This window comes from Talpa occidentalis, unplaced genomic scaffold (assembly GCF_014898055.3).
Source record: "Talpa occidentalis isolate TD23 unplaced genomic scaffold, MPIMG_talOcc4v2.1 talOcc4.15, whole genome shotgun sequence".
Classification (NCBI taxonomy): domain Eukaryota; kingdom Metazoa; phylum Chordata; class Mammalia; order Eulipotyphla; family Talpidae; genus Talpa; species Talpa occidentalis.
Window position 1 is genome coordinate 3,325,068 of NW_023601543.1, and position 20,826 is coordinate 3,345,893.

Consider the following 20,826-nt stretch of genomic DNA (forward strand, 5'->3'; position numbering starts at 1 on the left):
ACTGGAAGGAATGCAAGTTGCCTATTCTTCCCCAGATCCCATTATTTATGCAAAGCACAATTCTTGGTACAGCAGAGGGAACATTATCATACAATGAGATTTTTCCCTGGCCCTTTCGTGGCTGGTAACATATAGCATTTCTCCTTTAGCCGAGACTCAAATTCTAACTTAATTTACACATTATTGAAAACATTACAAAGCATAAATCAGTTCAATTTTTAAAGTTCCTGTATGATATTTTGAGAGCAGCCAAATTCCCCTGCTTGTCTGGACGCTGTCCCGCTGCCTGCCGCAGCTCGTGGCAGGCTAAATAACTGTGGAGAAAAAGCAGGTTTTCAGCTGCAGCTCAGATTACTCTGTCACCCTTCCTGCGTGGCAGACAGATCCCTGCTGACATGGAGAATGAAGACAAGAAAATTACTTCATTATAGTGTGTCTTGATCAATTACAAACATCTAGGAGTTGGGTCTGTCCATCTGCTGCACTGTGCTGGCCCTGGATGCAGCTCTGGGTTATAAAAACAAGGGTTGCATTGCTTCAGCCCCCAGGAAGGTGAGAGGCTTCCCAGTTCCCAATCAGAGTTGTTCCTCTGAGGTCTGTTCCCTTGGACTCAGCGTGTTCAAGCCGGAGGGCAGCGAGGATCATCCAGTGTTCCCCTTCACGTTCTAAGTTCAGAGAGGGCGAATGGCTCACAGTCACAGCTGACTGGGTAGTAGAGTCAAGCCTAGATGCCAATGAACACATCACACAGTCCTAGGTGATGGCAGTGGTTAGACCAGTAAATGCCTCCCTTCGATCTCTTCCCACACTAGGGTCACCCTGTAAGGATCACCACTTTGATAATGGCTGCCAGCTCTCAGGGCACAGTCGCATGGCTTCCTGGGGAGGCCAGGTGTATACCATCATTTGCAAATCCTCATTCAAAACATCGAGTGCCTTCTGACCGCTGTCTGTGTATTTGCTCACTTGATTTTTGCAACAACCCAATGAAGTAGGTGCCATCATTTCTACCGGGGGTTAGATAGCTGAAGTAACTTCCCAGCGGTCAACAGCTCTTAAGTGGTGGAGCTGGGATTAGAGCCAGGCAGTCTGGTTTAAGAGCTATGCATGTCCACCACCCCTTACCTTTGATGCCAGCTGTGGTGCAGATTTTTAAAATTTTCAAAATTTAGAAACATTAACATGTTTACATACTTGGACATATCCTGCATTAGTAGCACAAGGGCAGCGCCCCATAACCCAACAAATGGTGCTTCTGCAGTGAGATGTGTAATTGCTCATGTCCTGTAGGATAAATAATCCTTCCTTTCCCAACTTTAGGTCAGGTTTTGCCACCAAATGAATTACATGCTCAGGGCTACTTGAATTTTGAACATGCAAATGGCGGCTGAGACCCCCGAACCAACCAACCACTGTTTTTGACACAGTAGCTCTCATCTTGCTCCTCTCCTGTTTGTCTCTTACCCGGATATTGCAATAACTTGTCCTTGGAAAACAAAGCTTACAGTGAAGGGGCTTCTTGAAGGTAGGAGGCTGGCTGGCATGAGGAGAACTTTCTGACCTTTGACTACGTTGAGTTAGTCACTTACACCCTGGTTTTCCAGGTCGTTTGCTTTTCACCTAGAGAATCATTCTTTCTGTGTCAGAGTGTCAGTCGCTGAGAAGGCGTTTCATCATAACAGAAAAAGACCATCAACTTAGTCACTGTCTGATTCAGGTTACTCTTGAGCCACTGAATTGCCACTCATGCGAGATGGGCCTTCAAGTGAGATGGATCTGGACCACAAGTATAGGGTAAAGGAGGCTGGGTCACATTCACATGGCTCGGTGGGTCGTCAACCTCATCAACAACCTCTGGCTCTGCAAGGGAAACCTTTGCAGATCTCGGCACCTGTGTTCTGAGAGGGCCATACACATTTCTGTTTTTAACTGCTGGGTGGGGTTACGATGGCACCATTTTGGCCTTCTGAAATGGAGTTTGATCCTTCTTGCTTGTAGAGCAGTGCAGGTGAAAATGATTGTTCACACATGGGCAGCACTGCACAGCCCCAGAGACAGTCCTTTCATGGCCGTATGTGACACTCAAACAGCCCCGAGAGGGACACAGCCCCCAGTGATCTCACCGCCTGGCTAGACAGTGGTGGGGCGCACGCAGAGTCATCGTTATATTATCCATAGAGCAAAAAATTCAAATGTAAGAGGCGAATCCATATATTCTTCAGTGTGTATAGTAGTGATTTGTTACTTAAATTCTTCCTAAAGAAGACCTTCTGAATCCAGGGAACTCAGTGAGCGCTTGCACACCATTTGTAAATGGTCGCTGAAACAACATGGATGTGAAAAGACTGCACAGTGACCAAAACTATTGTCATAGAGACGGCAAACGCGTGAACACCTGCGGACAGATGAAGAAAAAGATGTAAGCAGAAATGCTTCTATTTTACCCAAACCCAAGTGAAAATGAATGAAAAGATCAATACAAAGCAGACAGCTACAAAGAACACTGCTCTCCGGAGCAGGTTACTGGGAAAGAAATACAAACTGATGGTGGAGAAATGTACATAGAAAGGCGGCTCCACAGGTGAGGTTGTTAGAATAGCAAATGATCACAACATTTCGAGGATTTTTTTTGCGTTAAAAAATGAGTATAGTTTATCGAAAGAGGTGCCCTCTGGGGGCTCTTTAGTGACTGAGGCCATGGAGAAGGAGCAGCGACACTGGACACTGCCGCCTCCACGCACCCCCACGCATGCGAGCCACCTCCACTTATAAAGCTGCAAACCCAGGACCTTTGCTTGCAGAAAAAATTTCTGTGGACTTAAGAGTTCAAAGTTGAAATTGCTATTTTTATAAGGTCTATGTCTCATGTCTTGCACCTATTTGCAATGGAGTAGTAGCCACACTTGGGCCTTCTAGTCTCCTTCCACCTAGGAGGTCCTGCAGGTGAGGTGATTTTCTTTCAGGCCGGTGCAGACCTGAGACCCAGCTTTACTGTCCTCTCCAGCACAGCCCGGCTACTCCAAGTCCGGGCACCCGTGCTGTGCTTTCAGTTTTATCAGCACTTCCTCACCTCTGTGAATTCTGCTTTTAACAGACTGACGGCCCCATGAGGTGGCGCAAGCCACACATCATTACTCATAGGCTACAGATTGGGAAACTGAGGTTTGGTAAAGGCCCTCGCTCAAGATCCAACCAGTCAACCTATAATATGAACACTAGCCCAACGTCCTTTGCGTGCTACCGTGTTGCTCTGATTTTTGGTCTTGGCACATGTCTCTGAGTTCCAAGGACAGAGGGGGCTGTGACAGTCTTGGGGGCATAGACCTAGTGCAGGGTCTTCCTTGCAAGCTGTAGCACTCAAGGACATTTTTCTCTTTATTTTTCTTTTTGCTTGGGAGGAGAGTTGACATGTTTCAGTGCTTGCTCATTAAAGTTATTCTTGCTCATTAAAGTTATTCATCTTTTGCTTTACGAAAGAATAAACTGTCCCAACAGGTTGCACTTTTCTTGCGGTTAGGGTTAATCAGATAACTGGAACATGTTTTAAATGATTTTCCCTGATCATGTCACAGTGGTGTCAGCTCTTCAAAATATCTCCGCTGCCATTTACACCATCCAGTCGCCATTTGCTTTTGCGGAAATGACTACAGAAGTAAAAAAAAAAAAAAACCTGCTATACATTTTGATTGAAACTAAAGAAATGAATTCCCTGGGTGAGCAGAAATAAACTAGTGATGCCTTCGTCCACTTCACCCCAGAAGGTCCAGGTGGGACCCTGAATTCTGGGCAGACCCCTTCTGCCTGCTAGCAAGTAGTTTCTGAAGTTTGAACAGTGGACCCGCAACAGAAAAATAACACAATTCAAGCAGGCAGAGGCACATTTACTGCTCTGCTGAGGGGGTCCATCATCACCCCAGGCACCCCCCGCCCCCCGCCTCACTCTTTCAGCTGCGGCTCTGTGGAAAAAGGTGAAGGAGCACAGGCTTTAGTGTGAGATGGATTTGGGTTCAAGTGCCAGCTTCTCCGCTTGCAAGTTGGGTGTTCTGCAGTGATCTCGTGGAATCTCTTCAAGCCTCAGTTCCCATCTGAGCAGAAAGGGGTTAGTGCCAGTATTGCCTTTATGGGATTAAATGAGTTGAGGGGAGTGGAGAACTTGGCGCCGTGCCTGGTGCTATGGGGATGCGTATTCATGGTACGAACGAGATCCTGTTGATTTTGTCCAGGAAGGCCTGAGGGCCAGGGCCTAGAGCAAGGATGAGGGCAGCTCTGGTTAGGTGGTATTATGAGCGAGTTAATTGTTGCGTCAAAGGGTACATGGGCTTTAAATTACTCTAGAGGGTGCCACACAGGTCCCGACAAAGATGGCATCCATTTCCACTCTCACCAACACTATAGGAGAAGCTGCTTTTCCTCACCTTCCTCAACCCCTGGTAGAATATGGTGTTGTGTTTTGCTAATCTTGGAGCAAAAAATGGTATCACATCATTTCAACATGCATATCTGTATTTGTTAGCGACACGAAGCATACAGCCATCCATTTGGGCTCCGTGGCTGTGGGGTTGGGTCGTGTCCAGATTTCACCCCTCAGAATTAAGTGTGGGGACGCCAGCCAGAGGTGGTCTCCGAACACTGCATTCCCTGTGCTGACTTGAGCTGGCCTGAGGGAGCTGCAGTCCTTCTGTGGCCCCAGGTGGAAGGTGGCAGGGGGGAGAGGAGAGGGCGAGAGGTTAAACTCGCTCCACTAAGCAGTCGGATAAGTGCCTGGAATTCCCCACTCTGCAGCGACTCACCATGGGACTGTGGGCACGTCGCCCACACTTTCTTCACCCACCTACGCATTTCTCCTTGGGCGGGGCCAGAGGGCTAGGCCGCCAGACACGGTGAGGAATGCCCAGTTAAAGATGCATTTCAAATAAGCAACAGATAAATGTGTCCTGTGCAATAGGCCGCTTTTGTTGTGTTTTTGCCAAATTTGGAAATCCTGGCTGCCGTGCCGTCCGTGACACGGTTTTGAATTCGCACTAACTAAGCAGTTGTGTCCACCTCTGTGCTCTCTGCATCCTCACATGAAGGCACCAGTCTCTTCTTCTAGAACATGGGGTTCATCACATCAGCCTTAAAGACCTCACTGGGCTCTGAATGCTCATGACCTTGTTGGGCAAATCATAAACTGCTCTTCAAGTAGTCGAGGGTGACGTCAGCACTGACACACGAGGTATGTGCAGCCGGCATTCTGGAGGGGCTCCTCCCAGGGGGCCCCCTTCCTCTCTTTGCTCCCAAGCAGATGTTATGTCGGGGGCAGCGGGTGTCATGGAATGAGTCACCATTACCCTCTCCGACACGGATGTAGCCATGTTTCATATTTTGCACTAAATAAGCACTTGGGTTTAAAAATAACTCTTTCTGTTAAATCGATATTTTGAAAAAAATGTCTGCATGGGGTAATTATTTTCCCTAAAGAGCACCAGGAATACATCGCGGCCTCCTTCCTGCTTACCAGTGTGTAGTAATAAAAGGTCTATCACCCTCAGAATGCTTATCACGGTGACAAATCACCAGGAGAAGGGGAAATGATTTAGGGCCTGCTCGGTGCCGTTTATTCAGATCCCGAACGTTCCCAGCCCGAGACACGCAGCCTGTTTGGAGGGCGAGCAGGAAGCGGTGGTTTGGGGGACGTGATACTGGGTCAGCTTTCCACCTGGATATCATTTTCAAATTGTAGCCGAGCAATTAAATTTTTTATTACTGAACTTCGATCGCCTCCCTCCCGCCACGGCCTCTCCCCAAATAGCAATCCTCTCGTCTTCTCATGCAAGTGCTGTAACTTTAAGAGCATGAAAGCGAGCACGGGGAGGAGGTCAGTGTGCGGGGCACTCAGCAGGTTTGATGTGTCAGTGGATAAATGATGGGATCACATCTGGAACAGTTTGGTGAATAAATAAAATGTGAAACCTCATATATCACTGCCCACCTTCCAATCTGTAAGGGAAAGAGCAAATAAATCCTCTAATGACCTTGTAAAGCACATAAAAGATATTGAATAAACTCTAGAAATTTTGTGGCTGAAAGTGTCCATATTAAATAATGAATTTAAGAGCGGGGAAAATGCTTGAAATATAGGATGAGTCTTCCCCATAAAGTGCTGTTTTATTTTATGTGTTATTTATTATCCACACTTGTATAGATCAGAATAATGTAATTTAGATTTTAACTCTGCGTTACAGAAACACGCTTCCTTCGGCTGTGTTCCCAGAGGAGTGTTATATGTACACCTAGGGAGGGTTGTTTGCTCTCAGTGTTTATGGCTTTCCTGCCACGAGGCTCTGCCATCTACAGCCGCCTTTACTTTATGCATATTTCCTGTGCCATTCACTTGAAGAACTCTTTGGGGCAACGTGGGTACAGGAAATTCCATCTGCCAAATATTAATCAGAATTGAGGTGCAGCTGAGGGCTCCTCAGGACAGGTTTGAAAGGGGGGCGGAGCTGGAAGTGCCACGTCTCAGCTCTGTCAAGGACCCATTGCGCATGCCCCTGACCTGAGGGGTCCTCTGCGTGCATTTCCGATTAAACAGCAATTGTCCAGCAGGTGGTTCCCTGGCCCCTTGGCCAGGGGCCCTGCATCCTAACCTGGGTTCTACCTCTGACTTTCTGTGTGATCTTGGACAAAGCTGCTCAGCGACCTCTACTTCCTCCTCCGCAGAATAAAGGAGGGTGATCTGTGCGCTTGCCATGGGCCCCCAGCTGGGGTGTTTCTTTATTCTCTGATTTGATAGTAGTATCTGACCAGCAGGTAAGCTTGATCCTGGCCTTGAGAGATACAGGCAAGGGAAGCCCCCCCGCCCCCATTGTCTTGGAAGCCATGAAAGGGCAGGGGAGATGGTTATAGTCAAACTTTGGGCTTTGCCAGCCTTTGTAAATATCACTGGCTCCCAGGCAACTGTTTGGGGAGAGCTAGCGATTCGGAGCCATGGTCACACCCCGTCAGGGCGACGCGCTGTGAATGGAAGCAGGCGCTCTGCAGGCCCGGCTGCACTGTACACGTGGTGGGCCGGGACTGAGCGCGTGGGGAGATGCTAGCCTCTCCCGCCCTCCCACCCGGATGCTTTGCGGCCACTTCTCTTGCCCTAAGTCAGCCTGATTGAGGCTGAGCACCCCATAAACCTGACTTGGGCCCCTGGAGGGGAGCACGGCTTGTTCTCTTGTTCTCTCACTCTTCTTCCCCTCCTAGTGGGGGGGAGGCAGATCTAGGGGAGAGCTGCTGACTTACGGGTCTCCTCTCGGCTGTTGTGGAAGGTTGGGTAACACGGCGATGAGGTTCTTGGTCGTGGTCGCAAGTGGCCCTCTCTTATGTGTGTGTAGAACACATCTGCAAACATTCAGAGAAGGATGCAATTAGGCAGTTGTGTCCCCCAGTGGCAGATGGTCAGCTGACCATCAAGATGGCGCCCACAGATGAGTATTCCCGATGTCGGTGGCATTAGACTGCTATGGGAACCCCAGTCGTCACATCCAGACAGAAACGTCAGTAGGGCCCTTTAGATGACGTGTCCCTTAATTTGTCTGTTGTTCATTTCTCTGCTTCCAGGTGGGTCAGCTGGAAGCACAGTTGCAATCCTGTGTGGTCGGTCACCTCTGCCCCTCGGAGGTCTCAGTGACGGTGTGTCCCGGAAGTCTTGGGCTGGGAGCCCGCTCTCCGGTGCTGATGGGTGTAACCACATCAGCACCGTGGGGAGGACGAGCCAGTGCTCTGCCTTCTGAAGGGATTTGTAGCTGGGGCAGGCTCTCTCCTTGCCCTTTGGCCTGCATAGGCTCCTTAGGGCGCCTCCATCTGTGTTCAAGTGGGAAAGGGGATGAAGCTGAAACTCAATCACAGGAAGAACTGATGTCCGGGTACATCCTTGGGGGGTGTCACTAGCCATGCATTTGGGGGATTGGAAGACCCAGACAATCAGTGGTGACGCTGCTGCTGCTGTCCTCTCACCTAGTAGCATCTCAAACACGCGAATAAATGGGGCTGTTGCGGTCATGTGGAGAATCTGAGCGAGAGGAGGGCTGAGTTCAAGCTCTCGCTCTGCTTCTGGCTGCCTGCGTGACCTTGGGCAAGGCGCATGGCCTTGTTGCCTTGTCTGGGTCAAGTGGAGACACTGCTCCCTCCACAACCGCGCTGACTGACCCGGTGCTGTGAAGCGCTGTGTCAGCAGGGGGCGCTGTCCCGGGCCTTCCGTGCGGCTGCTCCCTTGCTTTGCAGAGATGCTCGCTGCACCTAGCCTCTGTGGGCGTTTCTCTCATGAAAATTAGTGTTTTCTGTCCGGGTGAGGAGCTAGTGTACGTAAACACGATCCTGGAGCAGTTGCAGATGTGGGAATCCACACGTGATGGCATACACGAACCAAGTATTACTTCTTGGATCGAAAGTGAGTGGATGATGAGTAGAGGTCAGCGAGAGAGCACAATTTCACAGTTTCAAGTTCATCTCAGGACAACGCTCCCTGTTCCCTGCCGGTGTGGCCAATTGCAGAGGCACAGACTCGGCAGAGGGGAAGGGAGGGACAGTCAGGGACAGGGTGATGGTCCCAGTGAGGAAAGTTCTCTAGGGCCCAGGGTTCAGCGCGCTCTCCACCCACCCTCAACGGCTAGCGTTGGTGCTAAGGGTTTACGGGACGTGCCTTGCTGTGCGTTTGCAAGGCATTTTAATCGGCCACTTTTTGTACAAATCCAGGGCGAATCAGTTCTTGCTAGAATGGAAAGTCAAGACTTGCTTGGTCCTGGCCCACGCACGGGGCAGAAGCCCATACACACTGGCCGGTGCCGCTGCTGCCCCGGGGGATCATGTAGCCAACAGCCTGTGCGGTTTCTAGAAGGGACTGAACTTTGGGTTGAGCTTGGGTGTTGACTGACGACACGGCTCCAGGTCCTTTAACATTGCTGCTGCTCGGTCCTTGAGCCAAGCCTGTGGATGGCCTGCTAGGTCAGAACCCCTCTGAGCCGTACTGCTGTGCTGATGAGTTTACGTGAACTGCTCACGTAACTGGAGGGCAGCCTGGTGGGGCAGGAAGGCCTAACCGGGATTGTGCCCTGGCCCCCTGGGTGGTCTCCTGAAGCCAGTATTAGAAAACAGCCTATATGAGATAGGCCTAAATTAGAAGACAGTCTTTCAATGCCTAAAAAAAAAAAAAAAAAAAATGTTACCAAAGGAAACCAGTAATGTGGAAATATAGGTATAAAATATTTTTGTAAACAATCGGTTTTATAAAACAAAGGTGTACTTATTTATCAAGGAGTTATGAGCAACGACTATAGTTTAAGAGTCATTCTTACAAATAATATTTTGAGCTATCTTTAACAACTCTGGTGTGATTTGCAAATACCTCTTGGTAACACATAAGAGGAACTGCTAATGTTCCCGGGGCTTACTACTTATATTCATTAACTGGGGGAAATTCTAAATTCTACTTAGAAGTCAGCGCACCGACACTGTAACTTTGGTCTAATCCAGGTTCCCAGTTCATAGGTCAAGACCCCCCGCAGCCGAGGACACGCTGGGCCAGGCGGTGGCGCTGGGCTGCTGCTTCCTTCTCTCCCCCCTCTGAGGGATCTGGCCCTGGGGAGCAGGGCTAGTTTTGCAGGAAGGGTCAGGCTGAGCCTGCCAACTTTTCTCTCATTCCAGCTCCGCTAATCATTTTGTCTGCGACCTCGATCAAATAATTTACCCAATTTGAACTTCACTGTTCTCACTTGTGAAGAGATGGGTGGGTTAGATAATCTCTTGTGATTTCTTCCAGGGGTGTTATCTGTACGATTCAATGATACCACTGCAAAAATTCGGTCATAGTAATTCTGGGAAGAGCAGATATAGAGCATGGAATCTGGCATCCACGGTTTTGAGTTAAAAGCACAGACTTTCTCGTTTCCGTGTGCTGTTGGGGACAGTCCTTGCTTGTCCCGCCTCAGTTTCCTTACTGGAGAGTGGGAACAATCACTGTGTCTACTTTATCGGGTTACTATGAACCATCAGCTAGAGGCTGTTTCTGCTTCTGTTTTTCTCCGTTGTTTCCATAAAGAGCTTGAGAGGGCTGGGTAAGGCGTGCCCGGTGTAGCACGTACTGCCCAGGAGACTTCAGAAGGTGCCTGGAGCGTGATGTGCCATCTGTTGCCCCCAATAGCTCTTTGAGAGCGGGTGTCGTGGGTCAGGCTGCCTCTGGGTAAGGGTGCCATACATTGGCCATTGGCACCAATCAGCGCCACCCACCTATGTCAAACACAGCCCACCTTGCCATGACCAAAGGTTCGGTTGAGGCGCAAGACCTCTTTCTCTCTTGCTTGCCCGCTCGCGCCAACGGGCACTCTGATGTTTTCCTTTGATTTTCACTTCATGAGAAAAAGCTAAAGCTAATCTCATTCTCTTCATTTCCATTAAATGTATCACAAAAAAATTAAGCTTTTTTGAAAAATGCATGAGATGCGGGGTAACAGTCTCACTTTGACTGTAAGCCCGGAAGCCAGCAGTGACATCTGGAGCTCCCTCATGTCTTCCTTGCCTGGGCAAAGAAGCATACAGCTCTCAGATGAGATGAGAGAGATTTGATTTGTGAAATAATTATCGAGGCCACTACAAAAGATTTGCTGATTAATTTTTGGAATTAACAAGGATGCCCTCTAAGATCGTGACACTGAGGAGCCGCCCCACTTCCGGATCCTGGCACCGGGGGTGCTCACTGGTTTAAAAAAAAAAAAAGACAAGCATCCGAGCAGAAGAACATACAAAGACGTAATAGGGAGCTTCCGACTCAGCTAATGCAACACCTGCCCGAGAGGAACCAGCGAAGGCCAAGGAGATTTCACTTTCGTGTCTTTTGGATCTGTCTCGTTGCTCAGGACTGTGCTTCCAGGAGCTCCCTGGCACCGCAGAGCGAGAAGTGGCCGCTGCGGGCGAGCGCCTGGCGGGAGCCGCGGGTCACATTGCACATTGCCTGCTTTTCCCACACGAATCACTATGACTTACAGCAGGGAGGTCTTCCCCCAGCCCCTGTGCCCAAAACACCCCCTTGGCCTTGCCATGACCATCGCTACCAGCACCCCTGTGTCATCCTAGGGCAGCCCCACGCCTACTCCTCCCTTCTAGCAGCTTGTGGGTTTACTCTTTGGCAGGAAAATGGCATCTTTCTGGGGCTCCTGGATTGTCAACTCAAGAGGAGAGTGTTTCACGCATGCTCACATTTCTCTCGGCAGCAGGGGAATTGCTAGAAATATGAATAGTCAAACCCCGTCTCTTTTGCTCTCTTTAAAAGTGTGGCTCGGCCAGGAGAAGGATTATGCTCCTGAGAATCGTCCCTGTTATGTTCTTTACAGTGGAAACATTGTCCTGGTCAGGGGCCTGTTTCTAAAACATTCCCAGGACTTTAAATTTTGAAACCAGAAAAAAGTGAACCAAAGTTTCCTGTCATGGCCAGCCAAAGCAAACCCAGGGCCGGTCCCCCTGAAACTAGAAATCATAGGATCATGCAGATGGTCTCAGGGGGTCATCGTAGGCCGTGAAAGGAAAAGGATTGTTCGTGTGGAATGCCAGACTAGGAAAAGCCGGCGGTCCCTTCCCCCACTGCCTCCAGCCTCCTTGACTGGGACGATTTATTAAAGCATCGGACAGGGCAGGATGTAACTGCCATTGCGGATGAGCTAATTCCATATTTTGGCTGATGGTAAATAAGTCAACCCCCCTAAATGTACACGTCGTGTGCTATGAGGGTTTCATTTCTGCAGGAAAAACTCCACTTCTTCCAAGGATCTGGGAGACCTGTGCCAACACTTCACTGTTGCTCTCTCTCTGGACATCTGAGGTGTCAAAAGTGTCTCCCACAATATAGGGCTCCTTCAAGATGACCTTGGTCAAGTCTTGCCTGAGAGAACCTGTTCAAGGGCTTGTCGTCATCCACAAAGGGGTCATTACAGAGCAACATCCCTTTTCTCCTCCTGTAGCAATTGGCCCTGGCCCCACATGGAACCATAGTCCCTGGCCAGGATCCTCTTGGAGACCTTCGCTGCAGGAGCATCACTACCGCGTGCTGATGATAGCCCTTCTGGTTCTTCATGACAGACTCTTCTGCTCTTCCTCACTCATCTCAAAAGCCACATCCTCTTCACTGGTCCTGGACCAGTCAGATTTGCCTCACTGGGCCAGACTGATGGCCTTTCCAGCTCTGATGTCTGTCGTGAGCTCTCCGAGGGCCCAGGCTCGCCACACACACTGCAGGCCATACGCCTCATCTCCCTCCACTGGTGCACAGCCAAGAGTTATGGATTTCTTGGAGCACATTGCCAACTTATCGAAGTAAGGTGCCTCGTGGAAGAGATGGCTTTGTTTGTTATTTTCACAAAGGCTCTAGGTGGGCACTCCCCCAGAACTCTACTGTGTGTTCGCATTGCCCATAAGACTGATGTTAAAACAAAAGGCTGAGCAGAGAAAAGAGAGCCCTGGGGCCAGAAAGGGGTTAACCCAAGATGCACAGCAAACTTGGAATTGAAATCTAACCTGTCTTCCTGCCCTCTGCGCTGCTTGCACCTGGTGGCTCTCACCTGTGCCTCCACAACGGTGCTCTCGGTGCTTGGTGTATGTCAGCTAAATGTGGATCAGTGGTTTGACCCCAAACTAACCTTTCACACGTGAATATTCCGGGATACAACCAACGTCCTTCTAGCTGCCTCTACAATTTGATAAAAGGTTCCACAATTTTAGAGTGCAGATAATAAGGTTTTCTTTACCATCTTCTCCCATCTGTGGTGCCCATAGACTAAAGACTCCCAGTTATGCAGGCTATTGCCCCATGGCACCTGTGCATCTACCAAAGCACGACTCTAGTCGTATCTCCCCATTGACTATGGAATGAAGCCCATTTTCTTTGGTTTGGTACATATAACCCTCTGTGCTTTGGCTGTTGCCTACTTTACATTCTCACCTCAATTCAAAACTACTTCTCTCTGACAGTGCCACCCATACAACCTGCTTGCTGACCCTTGACCATCTGCCATTATTTTCTGAGTCCATGACTTTGCTTTAGTGACTCACTCTTACCAGAAACATCATTCTTGCTCCTTTGTCTGCTGAAGTCTCACTGGCCCTCCAAGGCTAAATTCCAACCCTTTCCTCTCCTTGGAATCTTTCCATCTATTTCTCCTCAGCATGCATCCCCCCCAACCCTAGTGTACTCTGTATCACTCTCAGAGTACTTATTACGCCAGCATTCTCTATGTACCTAGTTGTGCCACTGCTAGACTAGGCCTTGGGCTCAGATGGAGACAGAAAATCTACCTATTTGGCTCATCACTCTTAGAACTCAATTTGCCACGGAGTGTGCACTCACCAAGTGGTAAGTAGACTGAAAGCAATCCACCAGTTTGCTTTCATCTGTTTATTTTATGCAAAATGTTTATCAAGTACCTATTCTGTGCCAGGCACTAGTGAATCGATAGTGAACAAGATAGTTGTGGAGTGTGCCCACTTGAGCTCACAGAAAGTCCCAGTTACTAAAGAGTTGGGCACATGCTGCTATAGAGTATGCACAGGCTACCAAGGAGTACACAAGCCTGCATTTCCTGGGGAAGGAGACATTTAAGTTAACAAGCAGGAATTAGCTGGGTGAGGGAACTGGGAAGAGAGTGTTGAAAGAAAAAGAACAGCATGTGGGAAAGCTTGGGTATGAGAAACAACATGGTGCCTTTAAGGGCCCGAATGAGGTGGGATGATATAAGGCCTGCAGGGTGGGAGGTGGTCAGAGCCTTCCAGGCCTTTTAAGTCTGTGGGCCCAGAAGACACTTCCCACAGACTTGGTGTGGAATTGTGCTGCATCCTAGGAGCAGAAGGCAGTTTTGAATGGTTTTATTTGGGAGGTAACGCCGTCAGATTGGCCTGGCATTGCTTTGGCCCCTTCATCTTTTCCATGTGGCACAGTAGGGGGCAGGCCCATTCTGATCTCATCCTGGCTTTACTCAAGGCCCCTGTAGCCTTTAGGCCCATGTTCTCTTCCTGCAGCCAACTACCATCTGCTCTTTTCGCCAATATCAGGAGAGACCGTTCCCTCCATCTACTGGCCTCTCCTTGTGAGGCAGTTTAGAAAAGGCCTGTTGCCATGTGGTTGCCTCCTGAGCCCCCTTGCTGAACCCCAGTGCCTCTGCTCTCCTGCTCTCTCCTTCCCCCGAATGGCGCTTGGCTCTGGCTGCCTTTCCTTCTGATGGCTTCTCTGACTCTGGTCTGCCCCAGACCTGCCTCCTGGCAGGACCTTCACTGGCGCCAACTCTATCTTCAGACTCCTTGGAACTGGCTGGCACCACTTTGCTCTTTGTTTCCACGTCCAATTAGAATGTTTTGAATTGTAACCTCCTTGGGCAAGGACTTTGGCTTTTGGTACTTGAAAGTTGCATTTACACCTACTCCCATCTCTAAATCAGTGCTCCCAGCGATACCCATAGCAATTCACACAGTTATGTTGAAAACAATCTCTGCCCAGGCCCCTGTCTGTCTTTGTCTCCTGTCTTTACAGGGGCACAAAGCACACTTTATGGGTCCTGAGGCGCTGTCTTTGTGGCTGCAGCACTCTGGCTCATGAAAGCCTGGCTGGCAGCACGCCTGACCCGGGCCCATCAGACTCTCGGAGGAGGAACTTCTTTAGACCTTATGAAACCTTGAGTTTAAAGTTTCCTGTGGATGTTCAAAAAAATACAAACCATTAAAAGATGCTCATTGTTATCTATTATAGCAAAGCTTCCAGCATAGCGAACAACCAATGTTGGAGAAATGGTTTGGTGCGACATGTGCTTCATGTGGCATGCTATCTTAAGGAATGATGGTCGTAATGATAGAGAAGCCAGCAAGCAAGTCCATGATAAGAGCAAAGGGCAAGCAATAAACTTGTATGCGTGACTATCACAGCTGGGAAAAGGTTATATGCTTGTGGACAAGAGCTGGAAGAGAATATAAAAGACAAAAATAATTATAACGAAAGAACCCAGTAAATTACAGTTATGAGCTGCTTTTATGCACATTATTTCATTTAATGCTCACAATAACCCCAGGAGGTTGTCATGATTATCATGCTCCTTCTGCAGATGTGTGCAAGCGAGGCTCAGTGAAACTGAGCAGAGATCACTTGCTAGGGAGTGGCATACCTAGGGCACAAAAATTGTCTTTTGATTGCAGCACCCTCTTTGATTTGCTTAACTGGTAGAATCACAGGTGAATTATTTTGCTGCTATTCATAATAATAATACCAATTGATAAGTTTAAACAAATACCATTTCCTAGCTATGTGACTACTCTGTATTGGCAGGTAGTGATGGAACCAGGCTACAAAGTGCCTGTCAAGTAAGTGATTTTTAAACTGAACATTGTGATTCATAATGCTGTGCCCTGAGACACGTTTACAACACAGGCTGGTGGCGGTCTCTCCACACCAACAGGCAATTCTCAGGCTCCAGTAGGCTGTGTGCGAACTCAATGCTCCCACCATCTACCTGGAGAGAGAATCAGATTCCACAGGTTAAGGGCTCAGATTCCCAAGGCTGTGCTTCACTTCAGGTGCCAGTCACAAGTCCCGGGTGACCAACTGACTGCAAATTGGAGGTTTCTTGACCCCCTTTTTAGACTCCAGGTGCCTGTCACAAGCCCAGAGTATTACCTGTGCTTCTGACCAATGAGCTATGAAGCAGAGGCTCCCGGCACCTCCTCATGTGCTAAGTTGCTGGAAGGACGCACACAACTCAGCAAGCCCATTTACTCTCTATTGCGCCTATTTATCACAAAGGATGCTCAAAGATACAGATCAGAAGCCGATGGAACAGATGCACGGGGAAGGGGTGAGGGAAGGCACCAAATCTCCATGTTCACTACCAAGAAGCTCAAGAAGACGGTGAAATAGAAAACCCAGACCTCGCCCCGCTGCAGAGACACCAACCAAAAAACACATGACCCAAGATGGCTTTATGAGAACTCTGGAAACCAGTGAAGAAATTGTAGTACCCGATTAAAAAGCAAGAAAATCCCAAATAAACAACCTGATAGATCTAAATCAGCTTGAAAAAGAGTAACAAATAAGACCTCAAGGAAGTAGAAGGAGAAATATAATAAAAATAAGAGTGGAAATAAGTGAAATAGAGATAAAAAAGACTATACAGAAAATCAGTGAAACTAAGAGCTCATTCTCAGAAAAGATAAACAAAATAGATAAACCCTTAGCTAGGCTAACAAAAAAAAAAAAAAAGGAAAAAGGAAGAAACATTAATAAACCAAATCACAAATCAAAGAGGAAAAATCTTCACAGCACAGAAATACAAAGGATCATAAGAAATTATTATGAACAACTGTATGTCAATGAATTCAATAAACTTGAAGTGGATACATTTCTAGATCAACACAATCTACTAAGAGTAAAGGACAAGCCAATCACAAACACAGAAATTGAAATAGTGACAAAAATCTTCTGGAAAACAAAAGCCCAGGACAGATGGCTTTACAAATGAATTTTATCAAAACTTCAATGGATAATGCCTACCTCACGCAAATTGCTTTTAAAAAGACAAAAAGTGCTTATTTTGCCCTTCATATCCTTTGATCTCTATTACATTTACATTATATATATATAACTTTATTTTGTTTTATATTTTTTACATCATTTTTCATTTTTGCACAATGTATGCATTTTCATCTTGGTTACAATCCCCATACAATTCCCACCACCCTTGTTTTGATCCTACTCCTTCCCCCTCCCCCCTAGTGTGTCTCTGGTTTATAGTTGCTTGTTGATTTTGATTTTTACTTTATTATCATTAGTCTTTTTCCTGGTCTCTTATTTAGGTTTTCTAAATTCCTGCTATGAGTGAGACCATCTGGTATTTTTCTTTTTCTTTCTGGCTTATTTTAAATCATGGTCAAAAGACTAAAAAAAAAAAAAAAAGCAGAAACTGCTATTGTCATATCTGATAAACTTTCAGTCAATAAAAGTAATTAGTGACAAAGAGACAAGAAGTGGGATTCACCCCAGGGAGGCAAGGATGGCTTGCTATATGTAAATCAGTTAATGTAAGACAGTAAACGTAAAGATAAAAATTATATAATATCAATAAAAGCAGAGAAAGCATTTGATAAGATTCAAGCCTACTTGTGATAAAAACTCTAAACAAGATGGGAATAGAAGGAACCTATCTCGGTACAATAAAGGGCATAATTACAAACCAGCAGTTGATAAAATTCTCCATCGTGAAAAACTGAAAGGTTTCCCCATAATATCCAGCACAAGACAAGATGCTCATTGTCACCACTTCTGTTTAACTTAGTACTAGAGGATTTGGTCAGAGCTATTAGACAAACAGGAAATGAAGGGAATCGAAGCAAGAAGTGAAACTCACTATTTGCAGACAATATGACGTTATATGTAAGTGCCTAGAGTCCATCAAAAAAAAAATTACTAGAAACAACTAATGAATAAAGCTAAGTGGCAGGCTACAAAATCAACATACAAAAATCCATAGCTTTTTTAATACACAAATAACAAACAAGAAGCAAAAGAAATTATGGAAATAACTCCATGTTTATTGCCACATTACTCACAATAGTCAAGATATGAAGGCTACGCAGGTGTCGACTGAGTATTGAATGAGTAGAGAACGTGATATAGACCAGTACAGAATTATATTCAGTCTCAAAAGGGGAAATCCTGTCATTTGCTCTAACATGGAGCCTTGAAGGCATTATGTTAAGTGTATGTAATAGTCACATAAGGACAAACACTTCATGATTCCACTTCCGTGAGGTGTCTAAGGCAGTCAAACTCTTAGAATGGTGGTTTCCAGGGGGAGGCAGAGGGAAAAGGAAGAGTTGTTTTCCCTGGTTAGAGACTCTCAATTTTGCAAGATGAAAAGGTCGTATCTATAGATGTGCATATAGTTAAAACTGAAAATGGTTAGGATGGTATATTCTGTTATGTGCTTTTTTCCACAGTAATTTTCAAAAGTGTGGAAAGGATAATATTTGGCAGAGATCACTTGGTCATGTGAGAGTAAAATAAATCATAGCAAGCCAAGTATTTACTATGGTACCTGGCGTTCTCTAAATGGTTGGCATGCTTGTATGTATTGCCCCAGTAAGAGCATCTACTTGCCTTTGACTAGCTCAAACCCACACACTCAAGTCGTCTGAGCAGAAGTAAGTGCTAAAAGAAAAAGGCAGCTCTTGACATCCAGAAGCTGGGTGGCGCTCACAGCCAGACCTTGGTGTTCTGTCGAATTGTAAACAATGTCACTGAGCATCAACCTCAGACAGAGCCCTTCTGTTACGCTGATGGCTCAAGACACTTGTATTCAAGTCTGGAGACCAGCGAAGAACAGAATGCTGTCCAGGCTCCAAAATGACCAAACTTCCCATTAGCCAAGATGATCACACTCTTCATTCATCTTTTCTCTCCCTTCTAGATACAACTTAATATACCCGACCATAGACTTACCCCACTATCTGACAGTGTCCAGTCCACAGTAGAACCTACGTCTTGGAACCCTCCCCTAAATCGCCTAATGTAAGTCAAAATCATGTAGATTTCCCTACCCCCTCTACCTGTGACACCACATGGCTCCCAAGTATGTGGTGACCTCATCACAACACACGATAGCCCTGATTTCTTTGACCTTGGATGTGTTTCTGATGGTCTCTGCTGGAGGGGTCCAGTGTTGCCCTGGCCCAGTGCAGCATGGTGTTTACTGAAGACTGCGGCAGTGCTGGGGCCCACATCCCCCGCCCAGTAATGTGGTATATATGATTGAAATGCACCCCCTTTGCAGAGTCCCCCTAGATTTACCCAATTGGAAACCGTCTCTCCTTTCTCTGCCCTCCTGTAGCCCCTGAGGTGTAGCCCATTGTCACCTCGCTTCCATCACCAGCTGGGTTGAATGGGTCAGAGTGCCAGCTCACTAGAAAAATCCTTCCGTAGCTGGAAGCTGTCAAATTCAAGGTAGCAGATCCAAGTTTTCCCAAATTCTAATTTCCAATGTAGAGCTGGAATTTTAGTATGGGGAATAAATATTGATACTGTGAGTTGTTTTTCTTGAAGAGATAAGTTCACATTTTTTTAAAAATGGCTCCTAAATACTAAAATTTGAATAACAATAGTTTATCTCTGAATTAGTCTTTCCAGTAAAAGTGTGATTCCAGGAGAAAAGCAGCCAGTTGTCTCAGAGTTCCGAGTTGGGACTCCCTGGACTTTGGGGTGCAGGAGAGTTTTTATGTGCACTTCTCATTTTGTCACACAGAATATTAAAAAGACAAAGGTCAAGATTTAATACGATTAATAATTTTTTAATGATTCATCAAGGGCATTCTTATGTGAAATGGCTCTTTTTACTGCAAGCGCAACAGTGAAGAACAGTGTAGCTAGCTGGCATCTCTGTGCCACTGTTCTGATTCACTAAATAAATTGCTATTAAAATGACATTTCAAAATTGTGATTGCAGGCAAAGGCAGCCTCAAGAATTTAGTCTTTTTAAGCAAAGCCAGGTATATAGCTAATATTTAGTGTCTGTAAAGTAAAAATTACTACTTAGTGATATAGAGCTTAGTGCTCTACTCTGGAGTAAGTACTAGAACACCCTCCCCTGCACCAAATGAAGGTCCAGATACCTTTAATGACTTACTGGTGGTAACACCATTAGGCAGCAGCAGAACTAAGAATTGAATTCAGGCAATCTGGTACTGGGATCTGTGCTTTAGCTTTGAGGCCTTCTGGACAAGTCCTGCACAGAGTCCCACAAGCTCAGGCACAGTGGAAATGAGCTTTGTCTGGAAGAATTTCAAAGTGGACCCAACTGCCTCTAGTCATAGAAAACATTCCTGCTCCTCACAATGTCAGATTCTCTCTGAGGCTGTCGGGATGGATTGGCTGCCAGTTGCTCCCTGGAGTAACTGACCAAGTTGGACTGCTGAGTGGTGTTATTTATATTTTGGTGTCTGTTTATCAGATCCACAAAGACAATTTGTTTTTTTTTTTTAAAGATTTATTTATTTATACATACAAGAACTGGGGTACAGACCAGAGGTGGGGGGGGTGAGAGAATTTGCCAGAGACAAAGTGGGGAACAGAACAGGCAGATTGACTGAAAGACACTGCTGAGGGGAGCAGCGGGGAGACAGAAGAGGTCTGCTGTGCCAATTGGGTAGCTCCCTGGCTGGGGAGCAAGTGACTGCTGAGGGCCCCTCAAATTAAGAAGAGGATCTGAGATATAGCTCCATATTTTCCCTGGAAATTAAGATCTGTTGTCAGGAGACCATTTCTGCCTCTCCTGCTTCTTTTGGTCACATGCACGTGTGCGCACACGCACACACACACACACACACACACACACACACACACACATTGCAGAAGCATTGATAGTCAGGGATCTATGCTGAGCCCACATAGTGTGCTATGGTGATAATTTCTGTCTGTATAATTGAAGGCAGTTAATAAATAATAAGGCCAACATTTAATCTGTGCTCTGGATCTCATCCCCACACAACTTAAATACCATGTGGCCATGGCCACATTTCTCTTGTATATTCAGGCCCCCCCAACCCCCACCCCCGTCTGCTATATGTTATCCATTGTTATTTAAACATCCTGAAATCCCTTATCTCATTTTTAGAATTTCTCTTCCATCTTTGTGAAGCCGCAGTCTTATGAGTTGCAATGATAATTAAGAGCTATCACTTGGCTGCTTGTGACCCACGCCCAGTGCATGGGGGCCCTCTGACCGAGCTGTCAGATGGTGGCCAGGTTCCAGGATCCCTGGGGAACATCCAGGTCTTTTTTAGGGT